Genomic DNA, 27,014 nt, shown 5'->3' with positions numbered 1-27,014 from the left:
ATTGTCTAACCGTCTTCCTTCCTTATCCGGAGGCGCAGATATTGGTGTGGAGGGATTTTTGGACCTCCTCTGGGCTGCTTGTGTTACCTCAGAGTCTAGAAGATGGTGACCAGTTAAGCATGCTGGGGCATCTTCAGGTGCTTTATACCTTTTGTCCAGACGCGGAAGCACTGCTGTGACCGTCGTTGGGTTTTGCATGGCCTTTAAATCTTCTTCCCATATGTAATTGACTATTGGCATGGAACATACCGATTTTTGGAATGGCTCCTTGAAGTCATAGAGAAAGCAATCCATTTGCTTGGATGGCATGGGAAGTTGAAATTGTTTGGCGGCCCTTTCCATAAGATTATGGAATCTTCCAATGTCCTCTGGAGGTGAGTCTATCTTTGAAGGTGAAGGAGAAGGTGGAGCTGGAATTATATATTCATCCCATTCCGATAGGCTGTCGAGGAGCTTGCCTTCCTCTTGTGCTCCTTCAGAGATGTCCGTGTCCTGTGAAAGGGTCATATTAGGTGTGAGGACATTAGCCAATGGTAAAGTTGTGGGTCTCTGACACGGGGAGGCTATGTGAAGAGCTGCGATGTTATTGATGATACTGATTGAGACAGTACTTCCTCTGTCGGTGGGAACTGCAAGTCCATTGTTAATGTATTTGGCATATAGAATCCCTTTTGATATGGTTGTCCCTGTGGTGCATAATACTGTGGACCATATGTTTCACTGAACTCGCTGTCATCATCTTGGTATTTTACGTTTAACTGAGGGACTATGTGCTGTTCCAAAAGGACCCTCATCATCAGATTCGTCGTCACCTTCAAGTAGATAGGTTGGAATCAAAGGGGTTACCTTACTTGGAGAAGTATGCTATGGGGTAATTCTTGATGTTTTCTGTGTTCTATGCACTTTTTCACTCGTCAACGGTGTTGTAGATGACTTCGTCAACGGTGTAACAGGTGCACTTGTTGTTGTTGTCTTCAATGGGGACGATTTAAATGACATTTTAACTGTTGATGGCTTTGTGGATGAGGCCACCAACTACAAGGTTGTCGTTGAAGATGACGGCAATGAAGAAACAAAGGTTTCTGTAAGGTTACCGTCGTGGATGACGTCGTAGTATACGTCTGTTGACGGTGGATAACTCGTCATTGATCTTGTTGTCGGAAGGGTTGTCGCTGGGATCGACGATGAAGCCGTCAACGACTGTGGAACAGACCTCGTCGTTACCGTTGTCGATGGTGGGGATCTTATAGATGGTGTGTCGACTGGAGGAGCAGAGGAATGTTTCTTAAAGGCCTGAGATGACTTAATAGGAGGATAGGATGCACAGATGATGACTTTCCAGCCCCTTCTGAGCAGCTAGAATGTCCTCTTTCAATGAGAAGGTGAAGAAGGGCTGTGGCCTTTGTAAGACCCTGGGGTGGTCTTTTTGTAGGCCTTTCTTGACTGCTCTGTGGAGAAGAGTCATCACTCTCAGAGCCAGAGACTGGATTATGCCGTGACTTAAGTTTTTGCAGCCATCAATAATCTGCCTTCCTGGTCCTTCAAGGTTTTGGAGGAAAAGGTGTGACGTACCTTACAATCCTTCGCAGAATGGTCCAGATGAAGGCAGTATTTACATTTCTGGTGAGGGTGTTCAGAATGCAAACTTTTCTTACCACAGGTTTTACAGGATCTGAATAAACCCTTTCTTTCCTTGGCAAACATGGCGAAGGCCTTGACAGGTAGAAGTAGAAATCAGTTGAGAAGAGTTAAATTCTTTGGATATCCAAAAAACAGTGAAAAGCAAAGTAGAGCTCTGTGGAGACTCCCTAGCACGACGTGCGGTAGAAAAGCTGAGGGACTGAAGCTTCTCTCAGGAAGTTTCTAAAGGGTGCTGCTGCCTGATTGGTGGACGCTCAAGTTTAGTCCTTTTTTCTCAAAATGAACAATAGAATGCCAAACTGAGAGGCCTAGAGCCTTTAGGTTTAACCCTATGTTAGTACTACTTGATAAAAGGTACCGGGGACTCGCATTTCGAGGATGGGGAATGATTCAACATGTGAATCTATAAAAGTTCCAATACTGGAGTAAAGAGAGTCCCCTCTGCCGAGATCTAAATCAGGCTCTAAGATATTTAACTCTTAAACAAAAGTCCTTGTCAATTCAACATTGAAGGTGAGAACAAAATGATGTTTCTCAATGTTTTTAAATCAGAGAAAATTAAAATGAAAAGTTACCTTAATGATTAAGTTAACTTTTCATTTTATTTTTCTTAGGTCTTTACAAAGTGGTGCATTTACAAACAACAAGCCTCTTGCTCCCAGTGGCCCGTAGAACACCGTGCCATAGTTACAACTGAAAAATACTGTCATTTTTAGGGTCGAGCCTTCGTTGCATGCGCTTGCACATGCATTTTGATTGCGAGACGCTTTAGGAGTTAGAAAAGGACTTGGAGCTCCGTCCACGTCACGTCAGTGTCTTTCATTGGTGCATGGGCTTGCCTGTTAAAATCTGCTAGCTTTCATTAGTGGAAGGCACACACATGTCATGCCTTTTCCAGTGGTTAGCCCTCCTTGAGCGCAGCGACCAAGTACTGAAAACATGCGAGGCTCGCTGTTTCTTGTCAGGTTTGTGGACTACTTTTTTAATCTTTTATTCGCAGCGCGATCTTGCTTGGCAGAAGTCGAGCGCTTTGCATAACATCGACCCTGTTACATAGTTAATTGCGTTTTTGCCGGTTACGTAGATAATTGCACTTTTGCCGATAGGTTTCACTACAAGTGAACTGTAGCAGTGCGATCGCGCAGTTTTTTTCCATTCAATGTGGCAAGAAAAATGCGGTTGGGAGTTTACAACTGCTAATAGCTGTAACTCTGAGAAATGCGAGACCCTATTGCATTGCAAATGCTCGTTATAAATGGAGGCAATTTAAAGTGTAATTTTTTTTTCCATGTTATGAAAATTTTTGCACTTTACATTTCTTCCATTTGAAAAAGTGGTTGTATGTTTTTGTTACACAGTAACAGTGCTACGTATGGCGAAAAGTATGCCCTGTGTCACTAGTACATATGACACAGGCTTTTAGTCACCCATACACATATAACCAATTCATATGCACACATGCTCATACATCATTGAAGACCACACTCTCACTGACACATAGCAGCACCGTCATAGTGCCCCTAGTCAAACTATTTTGTTCAAACCATAGAATTAAGGCTCTGTGGACATTAGGCTTAAAGCCAGTGAAGCTGGGTGTAGGGGCGTCTGGTACCAATGCGCAAATTGCTTCAAATTCAGTAGCTCACGATGATTTTCAGTGATCAGAAGTAGCTCTTGCTACAGAAAAGGCTGGAGAACCCTGCTTTGGCACATAACAATGCCCAAACATACACACTTTGTGAGAACGATTTTGCTTTGTTCCATTTGACAGTATTTGTAGTCATTTGTGAAAACATTTTGTGTGAGGTTTGAATGGCAAACACCTTTTTTGTGTGACATCTCAGAATAATAACTTGTTATTTATATAGTGCTTTATACCGCACTGCTGCAGGTTCTAGGAACTGTAAATACTATGCGTTAAGTCTACACAATTTAATGGCACACAGAACTTTTGCACCACTTCACCAATCTTAATCAAATCTGGGAAAGGAAGCCTGAGTGGCCCAAGAACACATTTCGGAAGATTTTGTCCAGATTGATCAAGCTACGGCAAAAGTATAGACTACCAAACATTGCCCAATTACACTGGAAAAAACACAAAGAGAGGCTTTGGGACAGAATAACATTACGATGCTCATATTTTTGTACTGAAACAAGTGGGGGCGGATAATCTGTGAATCGAATCAGGTACTGCCTGCAGCCAACATTGAAGCCTTTCACCGTTACAAATGACGGCTCAGTGGCCCACTTGACTCCCCAGCACTTCCTATTACTCATTCCAGCACTAGCCGCAGGCCTCAGATGTAATCTAGATAGTCCTTCTTGCGATTACGCATGCTCCAGGTCCTCTCCCCCGGCTTCTTCCTGATTCCTTTTACCCTCATAGTCTTTTCAACCGACTCCCCTTTGAGGTCTGTGTGCAATGAATTCATGTCCAGGGAAGATGAGGGATGGGCAGACGATACAACTAGAGTTTAAGGGCTCAGACCTCTTGTAATACAAATGAGTTTTCTAACTGGATATCACAGTGAAAATCTAGATATATAAATGCGGAGGTCAGGAAAATAATTATATGTGTACTGTGATAATGGCAGGATTTAAATATTTTTTATAGGTCAATGCTATCATTCCTGATATAGTGGCATCCACCCTTTTCTGCGTTTACATCCCAGGCTGCATGGATATGTCTCACTGTGGCAGAAGGCAAGAGTGTGCTCAGCCTCAGAGAGGGAGACATTTTGAGAAGACGTGTTCCACGCCAGTAATTGAAGGCCCCTGCTCTGCTAGGTAAACCATCTGTCCTGGTAGTAAAGGAATCCTCAGTAGAGAGAACAGTGCCAAAGCAGCAATATATGGGTGGCATTTGCTTCTTCCAAATTCCTCGTGTTATTAGAGATATTAAGAAGTGGACGATCCACCACGTTATGGCTCTCTTGGTTCGTAGTGTTAATATGGTGGAGAAAATAAATGCCATGGTCAAATTGGCATACTATCATTCAAGAATGTTCAGTAGAAGCTTGTTCTCTGCAAGGGACCTAGCACCATTCATTTACTCATCTTTGTTTTAAGGGGATCACTCTTTGACTGCACCTTATGTGGAGAGCTTCTTGTGTGCTTGACACTCTGGTTGGTTTGCAAGTCCGAGTTTTGGGTTGTGAAGAGTCGCAGTTCCATTCCTAACAAGTATGATCAAATCCAATTGCTCTAGTCTGCCTTTTGTGTACTGCATAAAACACATAAAAAGCTTGCGGCAATGAAGAAAACAAAAGAAAAAAATATATATTATGTGTACAATACATGTAGATAAGGATAAAGAACCGAATGTGTGATAACAGAGTATTTTTCAGGTGTAAAATAGACTCCCATGGATCGCAGTGCAAGCACTTCTTGGGAGATGGAGTCATAATCCAAAAGGTCAATAGAATGAGGTGAAATACCTTTTCCTCTGGGTAAAGACAAAGCCCAGTCTATTTTTATTTTACTGAACCGGTACCAATAGGTATTTCAGACAGCTCCACTATGAAGCCAAACCTAAAAAAAGAGCATCGATATTGGAGATTTCTTTACTACTTATTTCGGATAAGCTATGTAGTATTTGTCTCCTGCTTATCACCGTTTGATAACTGACATGTTAGTTTGTTTAGAGTTTGTATTCAGAGCGGTCATAATCTAAGCTGCTTCAGACATAATTGGGACATTTTGGATGAACAGCAGGCTAAAATAAATGCAGTTTTGTTCTACAAAGGAGTGCGCGTGGAAAATACACCGTGGGCAAAATGCAACTAGCACGAGCCAGACGATACGTGTCTAGATTGTGCAAAATTCGTATTACACAAAAGAAGCCTTGTGTTGATTGTCTTTTTTTCCATCACGGCTAGTTGGCACTGAAAAAAGAAGTGCCTTTTTCTCACAATTTGACTTTAATACTATTTTTTCACCGACTTTCAAACTAGGCAGATGGTGGTAAACCTTTTTTTTTACAGTAACTATAGTAATTGCAAGCGTAATGAGAATTTGATAAGGAAAACATAACTTCGCATGCCTTCTAGAAATCCCAGGCCAGGTGAAATATTACTTGTGTATGTGTTGTTGCATGCTAAATTGTTATAGCGAATAGTTTTCCTGTTACAGTTTGTAAAACGTGTGCAGGCCAAGAGTCATATAGTGATGGAAATAAAGTTTGAACCGAGTACTCAGGTGTTGGACCAGGTCCTCTCCCCAGGGTCACCCCAAACTTTTTGCCATCACCGTCCTGGTTTCTGAACCTGTGTTTGTCGACTCTTATGACTCTGCACACTTTACCACTGCTAACCAATGCTAAAGGGCCTGAGCTCTCTTCTCGAAACGTGGTAACATTGCCTTACGCCCAATTTGCACATTTCAGCCTGTGTGTGCAGTTTTAAAACTGCCATTTCGAGCTAGCAAAATAAAACTTTTTCCATGTCTAAATCTTCCTTTTTTAAGCTGTATTTAAGGCATTTTCAAAATAAGGGACAAATATCAAGATGAAACATATAGAGAGCATCGATACAAGGCCATCATATACCATAAAATAACACAGTCCAGAAGGATAAAGAGGATTCCCATTCACAGAAGAAGGTAAGTCAGCACAGAAATAAGGGAAAAACAACAGAAAAAATGGAACATTAGTAGAAGCCAATTACACCAAAAAAAGGTGTGAGTCGATCGGTTAATGTGTTTATAAATGCGGTCAAAGAAGAAGCAACAGTAACCGACCCCAGTGTTATCCCATTTGACCAGGATACAGAAAACAAGAAAGGGGCTATTCGTTGCGGGGGTCAAGTGTCCTCAGTTCCTGTCTTATCATCTCGAAGTGACTGTGTTGACAAACAGTCCTTAAGAGGCTGCCAGATATCCCTCAGTCATGATGTCAGGGGTTGCAATAAGGCATAATTGGAGCTGGTGGCGTCGCAATAGGACATGTCACAGAGCCATGCTGATACTGTGGGTCGTCTTTTGCTTCCTGAGTTAAGGGCGATTTGGCGTTTCACCAGCAACAATGCAATTGCAGCAAAATGACTGACTCCCAAGGGGAGAGGCTGGACATAGACCAAAAGGGCCGTGAATGGGTCACCTGTGAGAACGTAATCTGTCATACATATGAAAAGTGCATGGATTTCATCCCAGTAAGTCTGGATTGGCGCACAATCTCAAGTCAAATAAGCAAAGTCAGCCTGGGCTGAGGAGCACTTTGGACAATAGTCCGATCTAGTTAGATCAATTTTTGCTGCTGCTTTTGGTGTGATGTAAGCCCAGTGTAGGTATTTATAAATGGAGTAGTTTATGCCGATGATTATTAGAAATCAGTTTGGTCTGTGCACAACAGTAGTACCAAACATTATCAGCGATAGGGTATCCTGAATCTCTTTCCCAAGCCACCATAGATTTTCCCTCTCCACTGGGTGTTAGTTCTCGAGAGGTAAGATACAGTTGAGAGACAAGACGGAGGCTGTAGGAGAATGCCTCTCATGGCATGGTTACCCCTAACTTTTTCCCTTTTGTTGATGGTAGTTATGATTGAAATTGTACTGGGATCCTGCTAACCAGGCCCCAGCACCAGTGTTCTTTCCCTAAACTGTACCTTTGTTTCCACAATTGGCACAGCCCTGGCACACAGACAAGTCCCTTGTAAATGGTACCTCTGGTACCAAGGGCCCTGTGACCAGGGAAGGTCTTGAAGGGCTGCACTATGTATTATGCCACCCTGGGGACCCCTCACACATCACATGCACACTGCCTTACAGCTTGTGTGTGCTGGTGGAGAGAAAATTACTAAGTCGACATGGCATTCCCCTCAGGGTGCCATGCCCACATCCCACTGCCTGTGGCATAGGTAAGTCACCCCTCTAGCAGGCCTAACAGCCCTAAGGCAGGGTGCACTATACCACAGACGAGGACATAGTTGCATGCACACTATGCCCCTACAGTGTCTAAGCCAAATCTTAGACATTGTAAGTGCAGGGTAGCCATAGAGAGTATATGGTCTGGGAGTTTGTCAAACACAAACTCCACAGTTCCCTAATGGCTACACTGAAATCTGGGAAGGTTGGTATCAAACTTCTCAGCACAATAAATCCACACAGTGTGAGATGCCCCCTGTATACCAGTCCAAACACCAGTGTTAGGCTGACCAGTTCCTGCCAGCCTGCCACAACCAGACGGGCTTCTGGCCACATGGGGTGAGTGCCTTTGTCACTCTGTGACCAGGGACAAAGCCTGCACTGGGTGGAGGTGCTTCTCACCTCCCCCTGCAGGAACTGTAACACCTGGCGGTGAGCCTCAAAGGCTCAAGCCGGTTGTTACAGAGCCCCAAGGCATTCCAGCTAGTGGAGATGCCCGCCCCTCCGGACACAGACCCCACTTTTGGCGGCTAGTCCGGAGGAGATGATGAGAAAAACAAAGAGGAGTCACCCACCAGTCAGGAGAGCCCCTATGGTGCCCTGAGCTGGGGTGACCCCTGCCTTAAGAAATCCTCCATCTTGTTTTGGAGGATTTCCCCAATAGGAATAGGGATTTGACCCCCTCCCATCAGGGAGGAGGCACAAAGAGGGTGTAGCCACCCTCCAGGACAGAAGCCATTGGCTACTGCCCCCCAGACCTAAACACACCCCTAAATTGAGTATTTAGGGGCACCCTGAACCCAGGAAATCAGATTCCTGCAACCTGAAGAAAGAAGAAGGACCGCTGACCTGAAAGCCCCGCAAAGACAACGGAGACAACAACTGACTTGGCCCCAGCCCTACCGGCCTGTCTCCAGACTGAAAGAACCTGCCCAGCAACGCATCCAGCGGGGCCAGCAACCTCTGAGGACTCAGAGGACTGACCTGCACCTAAAAAGCCAAGAACCTCCAAGGACACTGGCTCTGTTCAGAAACAGCAACAAGAAACCAACTTTAAAGAGACTCCAACTTCCCGCCAGAAGCGTGAGTCTTCATACTCTGCACCCGACGCCCCCAGCTCGAATTCAGGAGATCCAACACTGCAGAGAGGACTCCCAGGTGACTCCAACGACATGGACACCCTGAGTCGACCTCCCTGCACCCCCACAGCAACACCTGCAGAGAGGATCCAGAGGCTCCCCCTGACCGTGACTGCCTGGTAACAAAGGAACCCCACGCCTGGACCAAGCACTGCATCTGCAACCCCCAGGACTGAGAGGAACCACCTACCAGTGCAGGAGTGACCAGCAGGCCGGCCCTCATCCTAGCCCAGTCAGTGGCTGGCCCTAGAAGCCTCCCTGTGCCCTGCCTGCATCGCCAGAGTGACCCCTGGGTTCCTCCATTGCTTTCAACGCAAAACCCGACACCTACTTTGCACACTGCACCCGGCCGCCCCTGTGCCGCTAAGGGTGTATTTTGTGTGCCTGTGTGTGTCCCCCAAGTGCTCTATAAAACCCCCTGGTCTACTCCCCGAGGACGCATGTACTTACCTGCTAGCAGACTGGAACCGGAGCACCCCTGTTCTCCATAGGCGCCTGTTGGACTTTTTTGCTTATGCAGGGTCATCCCCAATCTTTTTGCCTCCTGCCTTCTATTTTTTCTGACCTGTTGCTGTTGGTTTTTGAACTCTGAGCACTTTACCACTGCTAACCAGTGCTAAAGTACATATGGTCTCTGTGTAAATTGTATTGTTGATTGGTTTATCCATGATTGGCATATCTGATTTACTAGTTAGTCCCTAGTAAAGTGCACTGGAGGTGCCAGGGCCTGCAAATCAAATGCTACTAGTGGGTCTGCAGCACTGGTTGTGCCACCCACATAAGTAGCTCTGTAATTATGTCTCAGACCTGCCACTGCAGTGTCTGTGTGTGTAGTTTTAACTGTAAATTCGACTTGGCAAGTGTACCCACTTGCCAGGCCCAAACCTTCCCTTTTCTTACATGTAAAGCACCCCTAAGGTAGGCCCTAGGTAGCCCCAAGGGCAGGGTGCAGTGTATGGTTAAGGTGGGACATATAGTAATGTGTTTTATATGTCCTGACAGTGAAATATTGCTAAATTCGTTTTTCACTGTTTAAGGCCTGTCCCTCTCATAGGTTAACATGGGGGCTACATTTAAATCTGATTAAAGTGTAGATTCCCTTTGGGAGCGGATGGTCATATGGAGTTTGGGGTCTCTGAGCTCACAATTTAAAAATACATCTTTTAGTAAAGTTGATTTTAAGATGTGCGTTTGAAAATGCCACTTTTAGAAAGTGAGCATTTTCTTGCTTATACCATTTCTGTGACTCTGCCTGTTTGTGGATTCCCTGTCTGGGTCAGTTTGACAGTTGGGCTGGTTGCACCTCATACTAGACAGTGACACAAAAGGAGCTGGGGTGTAGTCTGCATTTCCCGATGAGCCATCTGTGCTAGGAGGGAGGGGAGGAGTGGTCACTTACTCCTGAAAGGGCTGTGCCTGTCCTCACACAATGCCGTCTCCGACCCCCTGATGAGTGTCTGGGGCCTGGCCTGGGAAAGGCAGGATTTTCCATTCAAAAGAGACTTTACTTTGAAGTAGGCCTACTTCAAAGGAGAAATTGGGTATAAGAAGGGCACCCAAAACCACAGACTTTAGATCACTTCTGGACATCAAGAGGAACCTCTGCCTGGAGAAGAGCTGAAGAGCTGAGAAGTGCTGCCCTGCCTGTGACTGTGCTTTGTGGAGCTATCCTGCAGTTGCTGCTTCTGCCAGAGTAAGATGGCAAAGACTGGACTTTGTGTGCCTTCCATCTTGTGAAGAAATCTCCAAGGGCTTGATTTAGAGCTTGCCTCCTGCTGTTTGAAGTCTCAGGGACAGCAAAGACTTCTCTCTGCCAGCACCTAGAGACTCTGGAGAGACTCCTGCTCTGACAAGTGGTGCCCTATCCAGTCCCTGGGCCCTTGAAAGGAAAGCTGGTGGAAATCCAAGGAAATCGACTTTGGACCGAAGCCGCTGCTGAATCCGGTGACGCCGCCTGCAACCGGCTCCGTGATCTTCACTGGAACGTGATGACCTTCGCAGTACCGATGCCGCTGCAGCCCGCTTAAGTCCGCAACCCTGTGGAAGTCGCCTCACCACTTCGTGACCGACGCCGCTCGAAGTGCGCGGATTCAATGTTTCGCACAGACACCGCAATCCCCGACTTCGCGCATCGACTTGTTCTCACTTTTCACCAAAGGTACTGTACTTGGGGGTCTACTTATCTCCCCCAGGAACTGTTGATTTTTGCACTGTGTACACTTCTAAAATAGCTTATTGCCATTTTTGCCAAAACTGTGTGTACTACTGTTTTAACTCAAAGTTCAATACTTACCTGTGTGAAGTACCTTACAAGTAATGTACTTACCTAAATTCTGATTCTTGTGGTTCTAAAAAAATTAAGAAAATAATATTTTTCTATATAAAAACCTATTGTCTTGGAGTTAAGTCTTTGAGTGTGTGTTCCTATTTATTGCCTGTGTGTATACAACAAATGCTAAACACTACCCTCCGATAAGCCTACTGCTCGACCACACTACCACAAAATGTTGCCACTATCAACCTCTAAGGGGAACCCTTGGACTCTGTACACACTATCTCTCACTTTGAGATAGTATATACAGAGCCAACTTCCTACAGAGGCTATCGGGGGAAGTAATTACTAGTGTAAGGAGTGGGAATTCCTTGGGTTCCTCCGGGTAGGAAGTCTCTGTTGCAGCGTGCTGTGCAGGCGGTGGAATATCTGTTCATATGTGTGGAGTTAGGTCCGAGTGCCATATCAGAGGCTGTCTGCAGTGTGCAGTCAATGAGGAGGCCACCCTAAATGCTGAGGTGATGGGTTGTGAGGATGTACTGCATTAGCCATTCCCTAGTGAGTGGTACCCAGGGGGTTGTTTCGCAGGGGAATGTGAGATGAGTAGAGGGTATTATGGTGCAAGCAATTTAGACCAGGCCCAGCATGTAGTCGGGAAGGTTTGTATTTCATTCAGGCATCTGGGGAGCCCAGCCGGCAGGAGAGCAGAGAGGGGCATGTGTGGGGCTTGGGCCTCTCTGGCCTGAGTTATGGAATCCTGGCATCCGGGTGATACCAATAATAAGTGAAATGTACCTGGGCGACCAAGTAATAAAGATAGAGGTTGGGGACCCTGAATCCACCACATTTGTATGAAACGTCTGTATGGCCCATGGGATGTGGAGTTCGCAGCCCACCCATAAAAGACTCGTGAGGAGGATACGTATGGTCATGGCGGTCAGGGCAACTGGAATATTTAAGAACAGATATAAAAAGCGTGGCAATACAACCATTTTAATTATGGCAATGCGTCCCGCAATGGACATAGGTAATTTAATTCAACATTCAATTTCAGTAGATAATTTATCTATCGCAGGACCATAATTGCGTCAGATCACTGCAGAGCCATCTCTATGCAAGAATATGCCCAGGTATTTGAGGAAGTCCCTAAATGTTCCTTTTTAATACATATAAGTCACCCCACTGTAGAGCCTACGCAGGGTGCCATGAATGTAAAAAGTTGGTCATGTGCTTTTAACTTTTAAATGTCCTGGTAGTGAAAATGCATTGTTTACAACTGCAAGGACTGCTTCTCCCGTAGGATAACACTGGTTACCTTATTAGTTTACAACTACAAGGACTGCATCTCCCATAGGATAACACTGATTACATTATTACATTTATAAAGTTATAACTTTCAATTGGGAGCAGTTAGGAATGTTGAGTTTGGTTTCTAACAAATTGCAATTTAAAACCCTTTTTAATGGTAAAACTGGATTTAAATTCAAAATTCTGCAAATGCCACTTTTAGAAAGTTGGCATTTTCTTGCCCTAACCATGTGGTGCCTGCAGCCTGGGGCACATGACTAGGTGGCAGTTGCTCTGTGAGACAAGACAGTGAGACAAATGGGAAATAGGTGTTGGCAGGATGGGCCATCTTTGGCTTGAAAGGGGGTGGAGCTGTCATCTACCATTCTTGCACAACACAAAGACTGCCTCAGCACACTTTTAAAGGATTTCACACTAGTTGTTTGTACCACCAAGCAAGCTGGGGCCCGGACATGGAGGCAGGGAATTCCAGGCACCTCTGCTGGGGGAGGACTCTAGAAGCTTCTCCCACTTCAAAGTGGGCACCAGGCACAAATATTTGACCCCCAGGCCAGACCTGTGGACTCTAACCCGGAAGAAGGACTGTCCAGCTGTGAAGTCTACCCTGCTGACCTGCTTGCTTAACAAGGACTCCTCGGCTTCCAAAAGCCTGCTGTTGCTGCAGCAGGACTCTTATGCTGCTGTTGGCTACCCTACTAAATCTAGCCTGCCAGTGTGAACCCAGAACTCCAGAAAATCTCCAAGGGTCAGTTGGCCGGTCCCCTGTTCAAGCCACAGGAACATAACAGGCTTCTTCGACGTCCATGATCCTCAATGCAGCCGGCCATTGACTCTGAGGTAGTGTGAAGCAGCTTGTCTTGGAAGCATCTTAACACAAGCCCACACAAGCGTAAGCAACTTCTTCGATTCCGACGCAGCCTGATGCCAACACCAGTCCAGAGTGATGCATCTCGTCCCCTACACTGACATATGGCAGTGTACATTTCTGCGAGCCCCATCTGACTCTTCGGCGATGACACAGGGCCTTTTATTGCAGCCCTTTGTCGACAGTTATCAACTCTGTCATTGTGTGACGCATCTCAAAGCCAACCTCGCATCACAGATCCTCGAAGCTAGCCCATACATATCGAGGCAAGAACTTTGCATGCTGACACCTAGGTCCCAAGGTACTTTGTCAGCAGACTAAATTCACTTCTCTGTCTACCACGAGCTCCATCACGGTCAGCCTGAACTTGTGACCTGGATTCGGTCTCCCCATTCAACTGTTACCCAATTTCCTACATGGGGACTCCAGGTCATGCTATGCCCTGTGATCATCACAACTAGACCTGTTTCAATGAGGGACTTCCCACTAACCAAATTTCACATTTCACTTTACACCTCTAAGCTCTGTGCAAGCAAGGTTTCAATTATTATAGCCCACACTAGAGCCAAAATCGACTGTATAGACTCAATGAAACACTCTGACCAACTTTATCAAGCCCTTGTTTACAGACCCCTCCCATCCCTGCCCGTCTTTAATAGGTGAGCAAATCTGTGAACATAATAAAGCAACCACTGGTAATGTCATAAGGGTTGGCTTATAACTGAAAGTGCCTCTTCTGTTACTGGTGACACTGTCGCTACCCTCTGGCTGCCACCTGTTGGCTTTGGCTGCCCCCCCGGTCCACCCTATCCCTCCCCTCCCGCTCCTACGGATCTTTGCTGGCCCCACTCAGCCCCTGCTGGTCCTAGCTCCTCTCTTTATCATGCTTCTCTTTGCTTTGTCCTGCTCTGCCCCGGAAGATCCCTAGGACAGCTGCTGTATCGCAAGGAGGTCTATGAGCGCAGTGGCCGGAGCAGGCCACCGCTGAGTGTGCGCCACGGGGTTTTTGCGGAAGCAGCCCAGCTAGGCTGGGTGCTGCCTGTGAGTTCCCGGTGAGACCCAATCGTAACCCATCCTCTTCAATCACCTTCTCCCTGCTGACGGCCTGCACCATCATCCTGCAACATCCTCCTGAGTCCCTCCTCAGGGCATACGCTAAGGGAAAAAAAAGAGGTTGCTGGGAACCAAGCTGGCACCTGTCATCACCCTCTGTTAGTGCATCAAGATTTAGAAGGTGAACAAGAAGGGGCGTGGTCAGGCCGCGGTGGAAGATGGCAGCCTAGATCGGGAGCACGGTGCGGTGGTGGGCTCTGGCCGGCAGCGGGGGCATCGTCACTGCCGCAAACCCATCCTCATGAGACCCGGAGGCTCTCTTTCAACTTCGGGCTCCCGCCCATACCGGAGAGGAACGGGGTGAGGCTGCGGCGAGGGCCGCCTTACGCTCCGACAGTGAGGTCCTAGAGAATGGGGCGAAGCCGCATCCGGCAGTTGCGCGACGAAGCGCAACTGCAGAGGCGGGCCGCGGCACCAGCGGGGGACCCACAGGGCTGCCTCACTCCCCCATCTGCCTCCCTCCATCCCCCCTCTGATATACCCACCCTGCACTTACGCTGCCTGCATTTCTAAGGGGGGGGTGATTGACGCCCTTGGAGGTACAGGGAAATGAGATGACGATATTGGCCTACATTGCTGGCTTTTACCTGCTCTACTGCTGGAGAGTCCATTAGTGCGACGGGGCACGCAGGGCCTCAAGCTGAGAAGAGGACCCCCAGGAGGAGTCACATTAAGTCCTGGCAGACCAGCCACAGCAACGGGGAGCGCAGAGCTGGTGCGCGGACCCCTGCCCCTCCCCCGAGTATTAACATTAGGCCCGCGGTAGAGGGTACAAGGGGTCTCTGCCTACGGCCCCCATCCCTTGAGGCCCTACTTCCTCAGACCTTTCCCATACAGATGCTCAACGCAGTGGGACCTGCCCTTCTCCCCATCTTGTGCCTGATACCGGGATGCTATGGACGGCTGACGTCACCTAACTAAGCAGTTTTCCTCGCCCTTCTGGGCCCGCACTTGTACTATCATATCTCCTTACTCCCTTCAGCGCAGCTCCCTCTTTCCCAGCTGGTGCTGCAAGAGGGCCTGAGCGTGCTGCAGAAGACGGCTCTAGTGAGGGGAGGACGATCTCGCTCAGGCCTGGACTCCACAGAGCTTCCTTCACAAGCTTACCCTGAGATGCCCGGTGGCAAAGCGACACAAATCAACAGGTAGACCGGCGCAACAGCTGCTATTCTCTGAGGCTCTCCAATACAAGTGACCTGTCTCTCCCGGAGCGGGTCCCCACTTATCCTCAACACCTGTCCAGCCTCCCACCATGTCCGAAAAGGAACAGCCCATGACCATGGATCGGATAATTCAGGAGATCACCGCCGTCAGCCATCGGATCGAGTGTATGGACGCCTCCATATCCTCCTTGACTCTAGAGACCAAATCCATGTGCTTGGAAATAGCAGGTTTCCGATCTAGAGTGACGGGCTTGGAACATCGCATGGGGACCCTGGAATCTCATATGACTGTAGTGCAGGATAGGGGTCAGGACCGTCTCTGTCTTCATAGCAAAATAACGGACCTGGAAGACAGAAGTTGAAGAGACAATATACGTCTCTTCGGAATCCCAGAAAACGAGGAGGGGCCGAACGTCCAGGCTTTCCTCAGTTCTGTTCTCCCCAAAATGACTTCGCTGACTTTCGATCCACCATTGGAATTCCAGCGGGCACATAGGGTGGGTCCGAAGCGCCCGGATGGAGCCTCAAGACCCCGCCCGATCATCGCATGCCTGCTGCGATATGGACAGGCCTGACAACTCAACCAGGCAGCTCGAACTCACGGCCCCTTCCGGATGGAAGGATATGACATGCGCATAATGACTGACTACTCCAAGGACACTAATGAATGCCGGAAGGCTTTTTTGGCTCTCCAGCCTCGGCTACGCCAGCTGGAGATGAAATATGGACTTTTTGACCCTGCGAGAATGTGGGTCACCAAAAACGGAGTATCCAAAGACTGTTATGATCCCGAGGACCTGAGGCTCTTCTTAGCCTCCTTTCAGCATCAACCCATGGACACAGCTACTCTGACTCGGCCGCAAGAACTCTCAGGGGACAGCAGTGGTACCCCTCCCTTAGAATCGGAGCGGGGAGGGGCGGAACGATACGACCCGACAACCGCCCTAGAGGCAGGGACTTGGAGAGGCTTACGAGGTTACACGACAATAGGGGCCAAGTCTTACAAGCTGTGGCGCTCCACACCCAACTCTCAGAGAGGGACAAATCGTGTTCTCCTTTAAAACCGAATCCAGCCCCTACTTGACCCCTGATACAGTGGCTGCATGGTGTGATGACTTGGGCCTCAGAGTACGGCCGAGAGGGCCAAGAAGACCGCTGCTGTCCTGACGGACGGATGAGTATCTGCCCAGATCCTTTCTTTGTTTTTGCAGATGTTGCTATTATGTTTATACTTCTATAATGTATGTTATTCTAGACCAGATACTATGTATGCGCTGCCCGCACTTAGATGGGACCCTGTGGACAAATGTTACCCATGCATAGGCCAGCGATACATTCTATCATTTGATATTTCCCATATGGTATTGTCTATAACCCCTAGTCTATAGCTTTATCTCTAATGTCTTTCCCAGCCCAACGTCAATTCACTCTCCCCGCCACCCCTACCTTCCCCTCCTCCGCCACCTCCCTCCTCCCCATAACCTACAACCCATACGGCATTGGCTACCGCGTGAATAAGACAACTAGGCCTAGCGGTTCTCTGCTGCTCCATAGGGGGCGTGATATCTCCTGGCTGCTGAGTAACCTCTCATGCGAGCGGCAGTTCGTTCTCCGCCATAATAATAATAATAAAATAATAACAGGATACAATACTGTCAATAGACCGCCTATATCCCATATCCTGCGCCGCTCGCAGCATTTCATTATTCTCACCACTCTTGAGGTCCCATAAACAATCTGGGAAATGTAAGCGGCCCGCCCCCCTTCTCTCTCTTTCCCTCTCTTTCTTTCACAACTCCCTTACATAGGATAGATTAACACCTCCCCGCCATCCTGTACTCTCCTCTATTCCTCCACGGTACCCTTCCCTCCGAAGGCAGCTCATATGTACTCCTCAAGAAGCGGCGGCAGGGGGCGTTCCCCCGCTCCTCCGGCTGGGGCTCGACCAGCTGTGCATGGGGTTCCCTTAGGATAGGACCCGCAGTCTACAGACCTAACCCCAGGGGATCTTGTCCCTTAGCTCACCAAGTCTACCCTTAGTTTTGCTCCTCTCCTTTCCTCTTTCTTTTTTCACTCCTCCTTTCTTCCCTCTCTCCCTCACCACTTATCACTTCTCCCTTCTTCATCCTACTTTCTTCTCTAATCACCCCACTACCCTTTTTCTCCTACCCTTTCTCATCCCCGTCCCACCCCCTTTAAGGGACCGCCCGAAGCCTGCCAGCTCTCCCTTCCTCCACCCCTAAATCAAACTTTGTTATTGCTCCTGCTTCACATGGAGAAGGGCACCCTCTTCCCTTCCCCTAATCCGCCCAGTCTTTGCCTATGTGGTAGTTTTCTTCCACTCCCCCTTTTTCTTCCTCATAACCACTTCAAAAGTCAGCATGTCGGGAACCACTCCTCACGTGACACACCCATTACAGATCCTCTCCCGGAATGCGCACGGCCTGACGAACTATGTTAAATGAAAGAAAGTGTTGTCCTATCTTCAATCGAAATAGGCGGACATAGCTCTAATTCAGGAGACCCATCTTGATAGCACGGAGACTAGCAAATTACGCCAGGACTGGGTAGGAAAAGTCTTTTTTAGCTGCTGCCCAGCATCACGTGAGGCTTGCGGTGTACCCCCCGCAAATGCAGAGTAGCAATACTACTACTCAGAACCCTCCCAGTTACGGTCGTCAAAACGTGGGATGACCCGGAGGGGAGATATGTATTTGCAAAATTGAAGATGGGGGACACGTTCTTTTGCGTGGGCTCTGTGAATGCGCCGATCAGTGCCAAGCGGTCTTTACTCTTGCAACTAAATCGCCTCCTGACCGAAACCGGGGCGACCCATTATATCATAGGGGGGACTGGAATTTAGTCCGGGACGCGATATTAGATAATACTGGCCCCATAGACACGGGTAACAATCATGACAGGGCGCTGCTAGCAGATGTGATGACTGACATGGGCCTAGTCGATTACTGGAGATTAACCCATCCAACAGATAAAGAATATACCTTTCTCTCGCCCGTCCACGGCACTCAATCTCGTCTAGACTACTTCATGGTGTCCCACACCGTTGCTGCCCAACTTCAAGATGCCCGCATATTAGATAGCGTGCTCTCCGACCATTCCCTTATCCAACTGTCGTTCCAAACGGGTCTCACATCTCCTGGTCGTAAACCATGGCGATTTGTGGCACATCGTTACCGTTCCCCCCAAGGGAAGGAGCAACTACGGACCCATGTGTCCACATACATGGTTGACAATGTCGGCTCCGTGACCTCCAAGTGGGTTCTCTGGGCGGCGGCGAAGGCTACCCTGAGGGGCCACATGATGCGCGATGCCGCACTGGCCCACAGAGACAGGGCGACCCGACAGCGGACCCTCGAAGATGATATCAAGTGCCTCACCAGACAATATACTGCCCAGCCATCTCTCGCGTTACGTCGTTCTCTAGAACAAGCCCGTATGGCACACAATGAGCTCTACACTTCACAGGCCGAGTATGTGCTGCAACGTCTGCGCGGCCGCCACTACGAACAAGGCGAGAAGGCTGGACGGCATTGGCGGCGCAGTTCCGCCAGAGAGAAGCTGCCTCTGCTATCCCGGCCATTACTTCCTACACAGGAGAGATACATCCACAAGACATTGTAACCGAATTTGCGATCTATTGCCAAAATCTTTATACCCCGGAAACAGTGGCAAGCACCACTCAAATCAAGACATTCCTCACTGCAGCCAATCTACCCCGCCTCTCGGTTGAGGGCCAAGCCCTCCTGGATGGCGAAATAAGCAGGGCAGAAATAGCCCAAGCCATCTCAGATCTCCCCTACCACAAATCCCTGGGCCAGGACGGCTTCCCTGCAGAATTTTACAAATGGGCAGGAGAGGAAGCGGTCGCCGCTGTTCTCGAAGCACTCGCAGATGCATGCCGAGAGGGCTCACTGGGAGCAATGTCCAACAAGGCTACAATAGTTGTCCTACCTAAACCGGGCAGGGATCCCCTATTCTGCGGCAGTTACCGACCTATATCTCTCCTGAATGGAGACATCAAACTTTTGGCAAGTGTCCTGGGGGTGCGCTTACGCAAAGTCATTCCGTCTTTGATTCACAATACCCAGATGGGGTTCGGACTGGGCCGCACCTCAAGGAACCACATGCGTAATCTATGCCACAGCCTGTACGAATCCTTAAACATGCCGGAGGAGGCTCTAGCCCTATCCCTTGACGTAGAGAAGGCGTATTGAATGGCCTTACTTGTTCGCTACTATGACGCACTTCGGCCTTGGAGAACAAATCATCTCTAAAGTTTGTTTACTTTATGACCGTCCCACGGCGCAAGTTAACTGTGGTGGCTTTCTATCGGACCCGTTCCCCGTCGGAAGGGGTACGAAGCGGGGTTGTTTCCTGTTGCCGCTCTTGTTCCTATTGGCAATGGAACCTTTGGCGGTCACCATCCGACACTCCCAGCAGATATCAGGTATCCCCCTCATAGGCGGCATCTCGAAAATTAATCTCTATGCCAATGACATTTTATTAACCTTGACCGACCTGGAGAGATCTCTACCATTGTTACTGACAGCCATAGACGGCTTTGCAATCTTGTCTGGATACCGAGTGAACTGGGATAAGTGTGAAGCGCTGCCCCTCTCACGGACAACGACGAAGGCTGCAATCCAGGGCCTATCATTCCATTGGACCCCTACCCGCCTCAAGTACCTGGGAACCCTTGTTAATCGGGGTCTGGAACACATGGTCGGGGACAATTTGGATTCTCTTGTGTCTTGCATGAAGCAGGACTTCGTAAAGTGGTCGCTTCTCTTTCCATGTGGGGCAGAGTGCAGGGGGTTCGAATGGTCACACTCCTGCGCTTCACATATATCCTGGGCATGCTCCCCCTGTCAGTGCTCCTCTCCACGCTTAGGATGATAGATGCCTCAGTAAGAGCCTTTGTTTGGGGCTCTACGCGCCCACAACTGAGGCCGGCAAAAATAATTGCGTGTCGATCCTGCGGGGCTCTAGGACTCCCTTCAGTGGAACACTACTCCCTTGCCCTACAACTTAAGCATTGCCTGCGCAGAGTGTTAGGAACCCCCCCATTGGTGATCGAGGCCTCACCAATCGTTGCCTATCTGCAAATGTGGGCCCGCCACAGAGGTGTAATGGCTGGCCTCTATGAGGTGTTAGTGAGCCATCTTTACTCGCAACCCTTCCTTGGAATGTTACGGCATAAGTGGCAAACCCGATTAGGGATCACCTACACTGAGGACGACTGGTCTGATATCCTGGATGCCCTTAATAGAGGAATCCGAAAAGCCCGACTGAAGTTCTGTCTTTTTAAAGTCCTTCATGACTGGTACTGGACCCCGTTGAAACTCTAAGGGGTGGGTCTTCTGCCACACGTGAACTGCTGGCGCTGCGCAGAACCTTGCTGTGACCTGCTATACATATTGTGCCACTGTCCATCGATACAACCTCTGTGGGATGCGGTGCACCATACCTTGGTGGTCTCCCTACCGTTGCAACACCCACTCTCACCTGTGCTCCTCCTCCTGCATGACACACGACCATTCCCCCCCCCTATCGCGACCGCAACAGAGATTACTCCACACGGCATTCGCTACGGCTAAAATTTGCATCCTTAGACACTGGAGATCCTGTACAGCCCCAACTACGGCAGAATGGATGACGCTATGATTCAAACTGCTACACATCAACGGGTAATTTATAACCTACAGGATCAGGCGGCCCTATACACTAAAGTCTGGAGCCCTTTCCTAACAGGACCATTTACCGCCATAAATATTTCCTCCCTTCTTGCTTGTTTATTTCTCTCCTCCCCCACTCCCCCCCATCTGCTGGCAGGCAGTCGGTGCCTTAGCCCTCCACTTCCCCCACCCTCTTGACACCCCGCCTATATGTCCACTTTCTGTACCCACACATACTTTCTTCTCTCCCAACCCCCCGACAATTTATCCCTGGCGGAATTCTATAGTCCTATATCCTCTCTCTACAGCCTAGTTCGCTCCACACTCCTCAGGTCATAGCTGCCTTCATTTATTTCTTCTCTTGGCTCCCACCCAACCACTGGTCAAACCCCTCTGTTCATCGTTCTTCCCTCTCCCTACACCCTCTCCTTCTCTCCCTACCCTCCTAACTACTCCCTTTCCTTTACTCAGCGTCTCTGTCCGACTAGTGTAGGATTACTGGACTTGCCTTAATGGGGACAAGCTCCCATTGAGAGATCCGTCCAGAATCTATCCGGCCCCTCCTCCCCTTAGCCGTTGGAGGGCAGGCTCTAGAGCTTAGGCTTCGCCCATAGCAGATAATACGATCATATTGCATTTTATATTATATTGATTCACAGCATATCCACCCCTACTGACTCTCCGTTAACCACCATGATGGATAGCAACGGACGGCGCTAGGGTGTAACTCTCATACTAGATAGTACCATTGGCTAGTGACTGCTTCCATACTATGGAGATACATATTCCCAATATCCCATGATACGCACTCTTGTGCGCTTACTCTGCCTGATCCTTCTGAACACTTTATTGATTACGAATACGCTACTCCTACTGCCTGTTAACCCTACACTGTTTGCCCTGGACATCTTACATCTTACAATGTATCAAGAATATTACCAATGTTCCCTCTTACCTATCTCAGCTCCCCAACTCCCCCCTCTATCCTCCCCCCTCTTTCTCTTTCTCTCTCTCTATCTTCCCCTCCTCCCTCTCTCTCTCGCTCAAACCCCATGTAAAATATGCATCCTCACCCGCTCTCCCTTGGTTCCATTTATTATATATGGTTTTGGATGGCAATAGGAACTTCATATGCTACCCTTAAAGCTGTAAAGTTGTAACTGTTATGATGCATACAGGCGACCTAACTCTCTTCTGTAATGTTTCCTGATTTACAATAAAGTAAAAAAATAAAAAAGAAGGTGAGCAAGAGAGCGAGCAAGAGAGTTGCAGTCCCAAAATGCACTCTGGGAGAACCAGGCCTCCCCCTACCTCTAGCCGAAGAAAGAAGAAAGAAGCCAAGATGAAGAGGGAGGGCTGATACATCTGGAACTATGGTCAGTGTCACTGACACTACTGATACAATTGATCAATCACTACCTCTACGGAACAGCAGCTCTAACTTGATCAATTCAGTTTACCAGAGTGTCCCACTGCAAGATTAGTTTAAGAGGCTCAAGGACTGTGCAAGACATTCTTACAGCTGCAAAGTGTCAGCCTAAAATTGATGCAAAATTCCTTCTTCTGAAGGACCCGGCTTCAGCTATCTACGTGGCAAATTCAAGTATTCCAGGTTTGCCATCCCCTTTGGAAACAATTATTATCAGCCAAGTAGCAGCTCTTGGTTTAGCTCCAAACTCAATGTGCATCCCCAAAATTCCCAAAACTGTTGAGTATCCATCTGTTCCACCAGTCTCCCTGCCTCTGGGGTCATCCTCCTTACGAATGAAGACTAAGCCCTTCACAGAGATTCAGGTCCATTCGCATGGCACCAGAATGGAGTCTCCATCCGCAGACGAAATTGCCAGCTGCAACGGCTGCACAGAACTTAAAGGACTTCAATCATTTTCTACCCACTTCTCTGCTGGCATCTCTCCCAAGGCAGCTATTCCAGAATGCCAGCTTAGTTCAGTCATGCCCTTTGGACTCACCAGGCTTAAGCCTGAACTATCTACCAAAAGCCTGTTCCTGCAACAGTCTCCCTAGCACAGTGCAAACAGACCCAAAATTAGGCCACGACTTGTTAAAACACCCAAAGCACCCAATGGATGGACCCTGCCTCGACCTACCCCTCAGCAGTTCTGCACCCTTCAGCAACTCTGCTCGTCGGGATAAACCAGCAAGCTGCTTTCAGCAGAATCCATCATCGCTTACCTGTCTACAATGGGAGGCAATGGTGGCAGTACACGGAGGCGGAGATGGAGTAGGCACCTTGGGGCAGAGTCAATCTTGCTCCACCCCACTTTCATCTACAGGGACTTGCTTTAACACTAGGCCCCAATTGGGGGCCGATATACCTTCTGTGATTGTCACAGCCCCAGACATACCAACAGTCTTGAATATCATACAGAGCACCCTTCAGCTCACTACTGAAGCCTTAAACCTCCAGTCCACCAAAATGGACCCCAAATGAAATTGCTAAATACATTAGCAGTCTTCACCTCAGGAATTGACTCAAAAATTGCAGATCTCAATAACTTAATAGTCAGAGCCCAGAACTCTGCAGATTCCTGGTTATCTGTCTGTCCCTGTACATGCTCTTCAATCTTGGATAAACTAAGCTCTCTACCAGGAGCTTTAAGCAGCGTCTTTGAAGACTTAAAAAGAGCACTGGCTGAAGTTGAGGCGGTTGCTCTCAGACTCGCCTCTAACCCCATGAGCGACAACCTTCCGCAGCCTTCAATAACATGTCTGCAGGATACATACTTGGAACCTTCCAAGTTCTGTTTACAGAAACCTACGCATGGCCAACGAACACCAGCGAACAATCAAGCAGCACAGCTCCCCGGAACATCCTTGCAAAACTCAGACTCACCAAGTAGCCTCCCTGGGAGCCAGAACTTGGGGTCTCCTCAAAGCCTTGGGGCCCCTCTTCCTCCTGCCACAATTGGTACCCCAGCTAAAAATCATTCGCAACCCCAAATCCGGAAGAAATGCCAACGGAAACGGAGGAAGCACAGGCCAAGAGCATCCAATAAGAAGAATATTACTTTCTTCTTCAGTAGCCAGGCAGGGGCGTCCCAAAATATCATCCTGCTCTCCTTTAGGGCTTCAGATTCAAGTACATACATCTTCATGGGAAACTAAGGGCGGGTCATCTCAAACAGGTGACCTGCTCCAGTTCCACCTCCCTGTCAAGCCAATCGCGAGAAGGCACCTCCATTGGTGGTTCTGGTGGTAACACCATTGCCAAAGGAGGGATGTCCCGGACTTCTTCTCCGGGAACTGTCAAATGCGCCGACAAATGTACTTCATCAAATGTGCACCTTGCTGTTACAGCAAATTGTGATAAAAGATCTCGCCAGGTCCAACTGTCCCAGAACTTAGTAAGTCAAGAAAGGCTCAGGGAGAGGGCGCAGGAGAGCGACTTTACAACGACAGTGCCAACAACTTGCAAGGGTACCAGACCTCAAAGCAGGACCAGCCATATGACGCTCCAGTCACAAGTAGCCCCTACGAACCCTCTGTTGATCCTACTAACAGTCATCCAAGTTCTACAGTAACTTTGCTGCACCCGGAATATAGATCAAGAGGCACATTTGACCTGCTGAACCGTGGGAACATTCTATGGTTGTTAGGACAGCTTCCCAAAACCGCAAATCTTACCTCAGCGGATATGGTCTCAGTGGCATTTATCCCACCCTTGGCACCCCAGACAAATGAAGTAACCAAAGTGATCTGGACCTCAGCAGAGGTAGCAGAGCAGGTGCTTGGAGTAGGTACTACGCTCAGGAGCTGGGAGATAGATATAACCCCAGCAACGCACCCTGCTTATCCACATTCTCTACTAAATCGACAGGGTGGTAAAGGGTCTCAACCATCATCCAGTGCTTCTAACAAGACCTCCAGGAATTCAAGGAACTCTCACTGCATGGCCCAGTACAGCATCTCTGGCCTGCTCTGGGGCATTATCCTTCTCTAACGACTGGATCTGGATACCCAGCACACTGAGCACAGGATCAAGGCAAACATGATGAGACAGGTTAAGTATCAGCAACAAAGAGGACAAGTCTAAATTTGCAATATGTTCCTGGAATGTTAATGGGCTACTGGACAAACTGGAGGATAAGTGCCTACTCAACTACCTAAAGTCATTCCAGATAATAATGGTGCAAAAGACTTGGACAGATACCGGACCAAGTTCTACCTGGAACTTGTAAGGGGGACAAACTAGGGAAACAACTCACAAAAGATCTTAAAGCAATGGGACTCCGATCTGCCAACGGCTGCTACCGTACGGATCAACCCCCCACATTTACATTTTTTAATAAAAAAGTACGATCAATAATACACTACACAATTTTATCCCTACCGCTGTTCGGCCGAATTTTGAAATTTCAGGTCACAAGCAGAGGGGAAAGTGACCACTTACCGCAAGAGCTGCATTTTACTCACACAATTGAACATCATGAACCTTCGGAGGCGTTGCAGCGAGCCACTTACATAACTAATGGGAGGTGAATTAAGTGGTCCTCCAAGACCACTCTTACGCTGGCAGAGACAGCCAAGCAAATATAGTCCCTTAAATTGAACCTCGCAGATCCTTAGCAAGCGCCACAAACAGCCTGGGACGAGTTTGTAATAGAGCTTCTGGCATCCTACCAGCAGCAGTTTCAAGGAACAAGACCCCACAGCTTACAAAGCCCTTCATCCAGAAGGTATACAAAGACACTTAAACGGAACTTAAATTCCGCTCTTTGCCGACTTCAGAAAGAACCTAGAAATGAGGCCTTGAGAGCGCTGGTATCTACCTCCAGACTGGCCTACAGAGGCCACCTATGGACACATCAAAGAGACAAGGCAGCCGAGCTAGCGGTAAAACTCTTGCATCAAAGACAAATCGGCATGTGCAGTTTTGGAGGCTTATAAACAGCCTAAGCTCTGCAACACCCCTCCCCCCCCATGATTAATATCTCTGAGCCCATCTGGTATCAGTATCTCACATGCCATTTTGGCCTTTCAACTAAGAGCCCTGTAGGCGAGGCAAAAGCATCAGCCTGTACCTCCACCGGCTCTCCAAAACGACAATGCAGCTGCTTTTCGATTCCCTCAGAAACAGCGAGGATGAGAATTATTAAGTGCCGGAATGAGGGAGCACCGGGACCCACTGGTATCCCTGCCGCCCTGTACAAAGAGGACCCAGATTTTTGGGAAAAACATCTCTCAACATTCTACAATTCCATTCTTGCTACCAACATCATCCCGCAAGCATGGAGAGGCTCAACTATCACCCCTATCTTTAAAGGAGGTGTGACTAACGACCCAGCAAATTACAGATTAATAGCACTCCTAGATTTCAAATCAAAAATCTTTGCAGGGATTCTCTTGGAAGAGCTTGAAACCTGGGCTAATGTCAACAACCTGATCCCGTTTAATCAAACTGGATTCTCAAAAGGGGTGGGCACGACTGCCAATCTTATGGCCGTCGCACTATTATTTGACCAATGCCAATGTGCCAAGTAGTCCCTCTTTCTTTCATTTATAGACTACAAAGCTGCATTTGATCGAGTGCAAAGAGGGAAACTCTGGTTTAAACTCGCAAGTTGGGGCATTCCCTCCAGTTGTTGAAAGCAATAGTCCTTCTCCACACAGATACCTGGGTGAGGGTCAAATTGGGTGGAAAATTCCCACTCTTCAGGGTCTGCGTCAGGGATGTGTACTTGCACCCCTTCTCTTTAATTTATTTCTGGCTGATCGACCGGCGGAACTGGAAAAGGTGAACCCACATTCACCAAGGTTGGGGCAAACTCCCATGACAAGCTTGATGCACGCCGATGATCTCATCCTTTTTAGTCACACTAAAATAAGCTTGCAGACGCTACTTAACGCAACAGCTGAATTCTCTGTAAAAAATGTTCTCCTCATTAATTTGAATAAATCAAAAAGCTTGCCCTTTAAGACGACTGGGCGGCTCCGA

Source organism: Pleurodeles waltl, chromosome 12 (genome assembly GCF_031143425.1).
Source record: "Pleurodeles waltl isolate 20211129_DDA chromosome 12, aPleWal1.hap1.20221129, whole genome shotgun sequence".
Lineage (NCBI taxonomy): Eukaryota > Metazoa > Chordata > Amphibia > Caudata > Salamandridae > Pleurodeles > Pleurodeles waltl.
Note: the sequence above shows the minus strand (reverse complement) of the source record.